Source organism: Salvelinus sp. IW2-2015, linkage group LG20 (assembly GCF_002910315.2).
Source record: "Salvelinus sp. IW2-2015 linkage group LG20, ASM291031v2, whole genome shotgun sequence".
NCBI lineage: Eukaryota > Metazoa > Chordata > Actinopteri > Salmoniformes > Salmonidae > Salvelinus > Salvelinus sp. IW2-2015.
In genome coordinates this window covers 32,121,956-32,131,106 of record NC_036860.1, presented here as the reverse complement: position 1 = coordinate 32,131,106, position 9,151 = coordinate 32,121,956, and positions in this window count along the sequence as shown.

Below are 9,151 nucleotides of genomic sequence, written 5' to 3'. Positions count from 1 at the left end.
CTGAGGGACGGGCCATGGCTGCCTGACTGGATCTGGCTTGCTGCTGGCTGGGCTGACGGATCTGGCTGCTCATGGCTGGGCTGACGATTGGCTGCTCAAGGCTGGCTGACGGATCTGGCTGCTCATGGCTGGCTTGACGGATCTGGCTGCTCATGGCTGGCTGACGGATCTGGCTGCTCATGGCTGGCTGACGATCTGGTGCTATGCGGCTGGTGACGGATCTGGTGCTCATGGCTGGCTGACGGATCTGGCTGCTCATGGCTGGCTGAGGATCTGGCTGCTCATGGCTGGCTGACGATCTGGTGCACATGGTGGCTGCGGATCTGGCAGATCCTGTCTGGTTTGGCGGCTCTGGCAGATCCTGTCTGTTGGCGGCTCTGGAGATCCTGTCTGGTTGGCGGCTCTGGCAATCCCTGTGGCGGCTCTGGCAATTGTCTGGTTGGTGCTCTGGCGATCTGTCTGACGAATGCTCTACGGCTCATGACTGACGAAGGCTCTGACGCGCTCGGGACAGACGGGCGGCTCTAATGGCTCGGGGCAGACGGATGGCTCTAATGGCGCTGGGTAGCGGATGGCTCAGATGGCGCTGGGTAGACGATGGCTCAGATGGGGCTGGGTAGACGGATGGCTCAGATGGCGCTTGGCAGACGGGCAGTTCAAGGCATCGCTGTGCAGACGGCAGACTCTTGCCGGCTGAGGCGCACTGTAGGCCTGGTGCGTGGTGCCGGAACTGGTGGTACCGGCCTGGGGACACGCATCTCAGGGCTAGTGCGGGGAGAAGGACAGGGCATATGGACCCTGGGAGCGCACATTAGGCCTAGTGCGGTGTGCCGGAACTGGTGGTCCCGGACTGTGGACACGCATCTCAGGGCTAGTGCGGGGAGCAGCAACAGGACGCACAGGACTCTGGGGACACACAGGAGGCTTGTTGCGTGGTTTAGGCACTGGTGTAAACGGCTGGAGACACGCACCATAGGGCTAGTGCGTGGAGGAGGCACTGGTGGTACGTGGGTAGGGGCGGGGAGTGGCGCCGGAAATACCGGACCGTGCATGCGTACTGGCTCCCTTGAGCGGCCGAGCCTGCCCAACCTTACTGGTTGTATTGCTCCCCGTCGCCCTGACCAGTGCGGGGAGGTGGAATAACCGCACCGGCCTATGTAGGCGAACGGGGACACCATGCGTAAGGCTGGTGCCATGTAGCCGGCCCGAGGAGAGGCACTGGTGACAGATGCGTTGGGCCGGCTTCATGACATAAGGCTAACGCTCAGTCTAGCCCGGCGATACGTGGAGCTGGAATGTACCGACCGGCTATGCACGCGTACAGGAGAACGTGCGCTCTACTGCGTAACACGGTGTCTGCCCGTACTCTCGCTCTCCACGGTAAGTAAGGGAGTAGGCGCAGGTTTCCTACCTGACTTCGCCACACTCTTTTAAGGCCCACCCAAAGAATTTTTGGGTTGTACTCACGGGCTTCCAGCCTTGTCTCCGTGCTGCCTCCTCATATCGCTCCTCTCGGCTTTAGCTGCCTCCAGCTCTTCACGAGGAAGGCGATATTCTCCCGGTTGTGCCCACGGCCCCTTACATCCATGTATCCCTCCATGTCAAGATCCTGTGTAGGTGGGTCCTGTTGCCGGCTTTTACATGCCGCTTGGTCTGTATTGGATAGGAAAATAAGCCATCTTCTTTTTATTAAGAAGAAGGAGAACCGAAAACAAAACACTCTTACAAAACTAACAAAACAAACGATCGTGAAGCTAATAAACGTCGTGCACATACACAGGCTACAAACGTTCTGACATAGACAATTACCCACATCAAACGAAAGCCTATGGCTACCTTAAATAGGGCTCCCAATCAGAGACAACAGAAATCAGCTGTCTCTAATTGGGAACCCATTCAGGCAACCATAGACTCTCCTAGACAACTTACACCCAACATAAACCCATACACTACACCCAACACCCCCTTTACCATATAACCACCCAAAACCTACAAAATAACAAACATTCCCCATGTCACACCCTGACCTAACTAAAATAATAAAGAAAACAAAGAATACTAAGGCCAGGGCGTGACAGTAACATGTATAAGGAATTAGAATGATAAACTTCAGTCTAATAAGGTTTGGTTTGAGACAAGTAGAAATGTGTGTGTGACTAAGAAAATACAGAGAACAATTAAACTGTGTATGACCTGACCTGGCTCGAACTCTGAGAAACTTATGGTAGGAAAGGTAGTCCCTTCAAGGTCCCTCTAATCTTGGGGGAATGGAACTGCCAGCATGGTAGTGATAAACAGTGGTGAGAACTATGGGGAAGGATACACCCCACCTACTGTTCGTGTGTATGTGTGTGCGTAGGCTATCTACTGTTTGTGCGTAGGTATGTGCGTAAGTAGGGAGTTATAAAATGACATGTTCTTTGTATTTGAACTTTATAACGTTCTCGTGAATAAACTTTACGGACCTTTTACATAAGCTGAGTCTTTGCCTAATTATTATTAAACCCAGGGTCTTACAAACCTCGGGGATTGGTCAAAGCTTATTGATTGTTAGTTATTATCACTGAGAGTAAAAATTCTCGTGACAGGTTTATACAAATTTCCGCTGTTGAAAGCCAAATGCTAGTCTAAAAGAAAGGGGAGATATGTGTTTTACAGTGGAGAGCAAGTTTATAACTTGCCTGGTTGGGCTGATGAGACAATGGATTGTGCAGTGAGATGGAACAGTAAATAGGCATTTCAACTTTATAGCCTTAACTTGTAGAATAGACACCGGCAGGAACGTGGATAAAACTAATCAGCATCCAGGATTAGACCCACCCATTGTATAATTAAGCAAGAATGCATGAGAACCCGGGGATTGTCATCCAGACTCTTGGCTGTTCTTAGGCCTGAGGCGAAACCAAGGGTTGGGAAACAGCCCTTAGGAGGGAGTTGTCACACAATAATTCCCGTGTTCGAGGGCCTTATTTCTTTTCTAAAACGATTGTGAACATATTAAAAAGATTAACGACATGTTTTTAGTAAAAACGTTATATCGAATAAATTTGTTTTAGTTCAGAGATTCTGAAGTTCCAAGCCAAATGGTCTGGTCGTTCTAGCTTTTCTATTTGCAATGGTTGTTATGCTAAACAAATCATTGGCATGTAGCTAGCTATGCAGGCTAGCTACTTTGCCTTTGCTAGCTAGCCAACTACAGCTAACACAATCATATCAGTCAGCTGAAATGATAAACTATATGTGCACTTCCGTTTGTTTTTCCTTTGTTTCTATTGCCATTTCTTTGGATATATCTATTATAATCATCCAAAATTAATTTGCCTGGCTCAGCTGTTAGTCTCGTCACATTCATATGTATGGCATGATGGAGATTGCAAAAACAAATACACCTGTATTTGGGTAGTTTCTCCCATTCTTCTCTGTAGATCCTCTCAAGCTGTGTCAGGTTGGATGGGAAGCGTCGCTGCACAGCTACTTTCAGGTCTCTCCAGAGATGTTCGATCGGGTTTAAGTCCGGGCTCTGGCTGGGCCACTCAAGGACATTCAGAGACTTGTCCCGAAMCCACTCCTGCATTGTCTATGCTGTGTGCTTAGGGTTGTTGTCTTGTTGGAAGGTGAACCTTCACCCCAGTTTGAGGTCCTAGTCTCCCAGTCCCTGCCTCTGAAAAACATCCCCACAGCATGATGCTGCCACCACAATGTTTCACCGTAGGGATGGTGCTAGATTTCCTCCAGATGTGACGCTTGGCATTCAGATGTGACTCTTGGCCAATCTACCATAAAGGCCTGATTGGTGGAGTGCTGCAGAGATGGTTGTCCTTCTGGAAGGTTCTCCCATCTTCACAGAGGAACTCTGGAGCTCTGTCAGAATGACCCTCGGGTTCTTGGTCACCTCCTTGACCAAGGCCCTTCTCCTCCGATTGCTCAGTTTGGCCGGGCGGCCTGCTCTAGGAAGAGTCTTGGTGGTTCCAAACTTCTTCCATTTAAGAATGATGGAGGCCACTGTGTTCTTGGGGACCTTCAATACTGTAGAAATTTCCCCAGATCTGTGCCTCAACACAATCCTGTCTCGGAGCTCTACAGACAATTCCTTTGACCTATTGGCTTGGTTTTTTCTCTGACATGCACTGTCAACTGTGGGACAGGTGTGTGCCTTTCCAAATAATGTCCAATCAATTGAATTTATCACAGGTGACTCCAATCAAGTTGTATAGCAAAGGGTCTGAATACTTATGTAAATAAAGTATTTCTGTTTTTATTTAATTTAAATTTTAATCCATTTTAGAATAAGGCTGTAACGTAATAAAATGCGGAAAAAGTCAAGGGGTCTGAATATTTTCCGAATGCACTTTTGTTCAGTGTAGTTGCCTACCCGTTTCAGACAAACCCCAACTGTTGCAAACCAAATGCTATTCTATAGATGGGTTGGCTGTAAATGTCACGAAAAGTATGTGCAAGCATCAACGTGGCCGGAAGGTGTGCATTGTTATGACTCTGGTCAGATAGCTAGCGACAATGACAAGAAGCTGCCTTGTGGAGAATCGTAGGTGGCTCGTTTCAACAGTTGTAGCTTCTTATTAATACCATGTCTTGTTTTGAGGTGTTTTGACTGATGTCATGTCTATGCTATTATGGCTCAAATTTGCTAGCCCGCTCACTAACAACTGTAACGATGTATTTGAGAGACAACATGTGCTCTTTTTGCAAATGTATTTATGTTTTCAATAAACATTTGGAGACTAATTATAGTTTACATGTTGTCCACAGTCTAAGCCAACCCCATCTACCCCATAGTTGTGTACACTTCAGTTTTGTTGCTAAACAACCAACCAGTCTATTAGCATGGGGAAATATTGTCTAGACATTTTTTTCCAGGGGGGATTAAATTCATAAATTGACAGGCTGGGCTGTGGGACAGTGGATGCACATTGATACGTCTCTGTTAACAGGCATTACCCGGGAGAGTGTGGGGATTGTGGCACTATAACTCCCTGCTATCAACCAATCAGCATCCAGGATCCAAACAACAGCGAGATGTAATGACTTAACACCTAAAAAAAAAGTGTTAAATAAAAATTGAGTGTTTATTCACTTGGGCTTCCCCAGTTGCACAGCTGTCTAAGGCACTGCATTTCAGTGCTAGAGGTGTCACTAAAGACCTTGGTTTGATCCCGGCTGTATCACAACCGTCCGTGATCGGGAGTCCCATAGGACGGCGCACAATTGGCCCAGCGTCGTCCTGGTTAGGGGAGGGTTTGGTCTGGGTAGACCGTCATTGTAAAATTATATATTTTTCTTAACTGACTTGCCTAGTTAAATAAAGTTTAAATAAAATGTTTAAAGTGTTTCCGTTACCCATTTAGGCAAAAAAGACGGTATGCCTTTCCACCTATCTTTCATGTATCGGGTAGCCCACGAAAGCCAGCATTGGTAGAATGCAAGAATTTACTAATATTTGCCATATTCTAATAATTCACGTGCCAACGTATCACCACAGTACATGCCATGATGAAATTTGCACTCCTAAAATAATTGGATTTGTTGATAAAACGTTTACTGGAGACAGGAGAACAAGTGGAGACATAGGACGAGGTGGATAATTTTATAATAAGGCCGTTTTATTCAAGTGTAAAGATATCAGGCAAAAGCGTGCACGGCCCCTTTCTGTCTGATTCTTATGGAATCGTCGGAGAAGAGAACGCTCTAAACAGTACATACAGATTATATAGGCAACTAGCAAAGTAGGTTGATCTTGAAGTCTGGCCTTCCGATTGGTCGATCTGGGTCGTGGGTAATCCTGTTCGGCCTGATGTCGACGTTTCCATTGGCCCTTCCCACAGTTCATTGTCTTAAAGTCTCATCCTTGAGCAGAATGCATGTGCATCTGTTTTAACAGAGTCCTATTCATGGGGGAGGGTTGAGTATGTGGGTCTGTGGTTACTTAACAAGGTACAAAATGTGGGGGTATAATGGGGGATGGGTGGATGTTGTGCCAAGTTATAGCTTATGTTGAGAAGTGGTTAAAACAAGRTACCAGTATCTTATACAATTTCTTACAGATTGTGAAACTTACATTCAGCCAACCAGAAAAGCAAGGCAAAGCAATTCAGGCATTCTTGAAAGTAGGGACAATCCTTGTTCTGCAAAGAATTACATTTAAAAAATATATATGTTATATTGTAAGCAGTAGGCATTTAGAATAAAAATTTCTGCACTCCTTCCTACAGGCGGTAAATCATTGGATCTGATTATTTTGATTCAATGCAATTCATTCTTTGAGGACTGCAACCATAGAAACATAATTTATTTATGCCTTTGTCAACTTCCCGCCTAGTTATTTTGCTCACAGCTCACTGTCAATTGCTCACTATCGCCCTATGTTTACATATTAGGTTATGGATTTCGTACAGAAACTGGGGCCATTGACATCCCATTAAGCATTTACCGATGGCGACGTCTTTTGGACATCTTTTTTTGGCGCTGTCCGGACCAGCTGTCTTTTTTTGGAGCAGTCTGGACCGGCCTTGGTTTCAACGTCCAAGGACGTAGATTTTTGGTTCGGTCCGGACTAACTCTAAAATGCACTTATATTTCAACGTCCGAAAAATACATATTTTTGACATGTGGAAGAGGCATCTTTTCACCTATGATTCAGCACCTAAAATGCATATGATGTCAATGTCTGGAAAATATGCCTAAAATGCGTCATTTTGCTTACTGGGAAACGTGCCCTGCATACCGGCAATCATCATTTATTATAAAAACGTTTCCAAAATTTGACAAACGAAAAATCCACCCCTGTAAAACAAAGAAATACGTTGTTGATCTTTCAAAAATGTATCCGATATCTGCCATTTCCATTATACTTGTTCTTTTTTAATACATTGCTTTTGTGGAATAAACCTGGGTCAGTGGAAACCTGCATATTGTTATATTTCCTTCCTCGAACCATAGGCGGAAATCCCGGGGGGGACGGGGGGGACACGACCCCCCCATCCTGGGAAAAATATGATTTGTCCCCCCCAATCTATCACTGTAAACATAACTATGTAATTTCAATAATATTAATAATACGCAATGAAAGCAGTTGTGCTGATTATAGACACTTAATAGCGCCTTTTTAAGTTTCAAAAGATTGCGACCACCCCGCCCTTTGCCTCACAATGGTTTGATCCACTGCCAGTTCTTTAGCTGGCAAGGTAATAGAGGGTTCGTATCTACTGTCCGAAAGGCACATGTACGTAACTGACGTGAGGTTAATCCAGTCAATCGCGCCATAGCAATGTTTACATTTTTATGTGGCAGGGTTCACACACTAGCTGAATTTGCAGAGCTAGCGCGCAAACTAAAGCAAAAAATTAACTAGCAAGCTAGCTAGTACCTATTCCATTAATGTGGCGTCGTCAAAGATGGAATCTTTGCTATCGTCAATTTTATCCAAGATCAGCATGCAGCTTTAGTGCTTCAAAGTCCCTGTGATAAGGTTAGCTATAAACTGAAGTCCAAACTGAACAGAACTACACTCTCTTATACCATTGTCTTAAATATATTTAATGGTCTCGTTGCAAAAGCTAAATTGTCGCTAGTGAACTTTTTACATTTATTTTATTTCACCTTTTTTTTTTTTAAGATTATAGCAAACACCACAGAAACGGAATTGGTGCTCGCTAGCTTTACAAATTCAGCTATTGTTGGAAGCCAGCCAATATGAAACAAACTATATTAAAATTAGAAAAGGTTGTAGCATATGTTGTGTAAATGTGTGTGTGTGCAGCTAGACCGGCCAGCCAGCCAGGTAGAAAAATGGCAGAAAAAAGTAAAAAGACGGACATCAGAGTATTTTTCAGTACACCAAAACGCAAAGTAAGAACTCTAGTAGCCTAATATCTCAAAGACGAGTTGATAAAATGTTCATAAGAAAGAAGTGAAATGCTAATGGAATGTTTCACAATGATGTCATTAGGCAGAGCAGGCAACAGATGGCACACAGACAGCAGAGCTGGGGACAGATAGGCAGGGACAGACTGGCAGAGACAGGGAGTCTCAGGTAAGTTTGTTGAGTCTTTGTTTGGCAACATTATGAAAGGTTCTCAATTTTTTTTACTTGTAAAATAGGGACATAATTGGAAAATGCCATGGATACCCCCGCTCTCAACTTAAACTGATGACTAAACTAAGATTTGTTTATGGCAATGGTATTSCTGTTGTGATTAATTGTGTAGTTTTGGGTACCGGTAGTTAGGAGTACGGCAAACACCTTATTTCTTTTCTAGGAGACAGACTGAGTCTGTGAGGGTGGTGAAAGGGAAAGAGCCAGGGAGAGAGACTTCAGAGAACAATGTCACAGCCACGGCAGGACCAGGTGTCACCCTTGTTGCCAGCAGCACCAGTATAGGGGACAGTGGCACAGCATTGTCCAGTTACCTCAGTGATGGCACAAAACCATATCAGCCACACCCACAATTTTTGAACCGCAAACTCTTGCCAACAGAGTGTTGACGTTTCAAGAGGCCCCAAAGCACAGAATGAAATTCTGAACATCATGGCCCTCTATGTCCATTGTGGAGCACACTGTGTAAATCTGATTACACAGGCTGGCTGCTCAGCCTCCCCACTGATCRGGGATTCCCTTTCTTGGGTCCATCAGTTAGGTGTCCTCTATGGCCAGTCAGGAAAGTTTAAGAGCATGTTTGAATCAATTGCCACGTCCAAAGAAACACATCTGCCCACCCGGAAACCCCTATGTCCAACAAGGTGGACTGTGCGGAATACTGCTATTAGAGCTGTGCTAGGGCAGTATGAGCGGGTACTAAGCAGCCTAGAGGAGAGTAGTTTTTAGTACATGACAGTACACGACAGTACACTTACAAATTATTTATTTCATGTTATTTTATTTAAAATTGCATACTTTGTGCGACATACTTGTCCATAGCTGCTGTTTGAAGAGTTGAGACATTGACTGAAGGATATTTTGTTTGATTTATTTGGGTTTTTCATTGAAGTAGTTATTTTGCTTTTAGAACTGTACTTATTTTAAGCTTTTTGTTCTTGTAAAGATATTGTAGTAGACTCAGGCCAGTGGCACATTTAATGACTATATAAATGTATCAGAAAAAGTCAAATTAAAAGGTCAATTCAATACGGAGACTAA